We start from the raw sequence: 263 nt of genomic DNA, 5'->3' as shown, positions 1-263 counted from the left end.
AACCACATAAACCACATATTAATATATATATATATATATATATATATATATATATATATATATGTGTGTTTTATATATATATATTTTATATACATCTATAATTTTATTTCACTATTAAGTTACTTCTTTAAAAGTGACGTGACGTGTAGCCAAGTATGGTGCCCCATACTCGGAATTTGTGCTCTGCATTTAACCCATCCAACTGCACACACACACACACACACACATAGCAGTGAGCAGTGAACACACACACACGCACGCAC

The sequence above is a fragment of the Sinocyclocheilus anshuiensis genome, unplaced genomic scaffold, assembly GCF_001515605.1.
Source record: "Sinocyclocheilus anshuiensis isolate Anshui unplaced genomic scaffold, SAMN03320099.WGS_v1.1 scaffold38, whole genome shotgun sequence".
NCBI lineage: Eukaryota > Metazoa > Chordata > Actinopteri > Cypriniformes > Cyprinidae > Sinocyclocheilus > Sinocyclocheilus anshuiensis.
The sequence above is the reverse complement of the archived record's forward strand: the minus strand, read 5'-3'. Positions refer to the sequence as shown.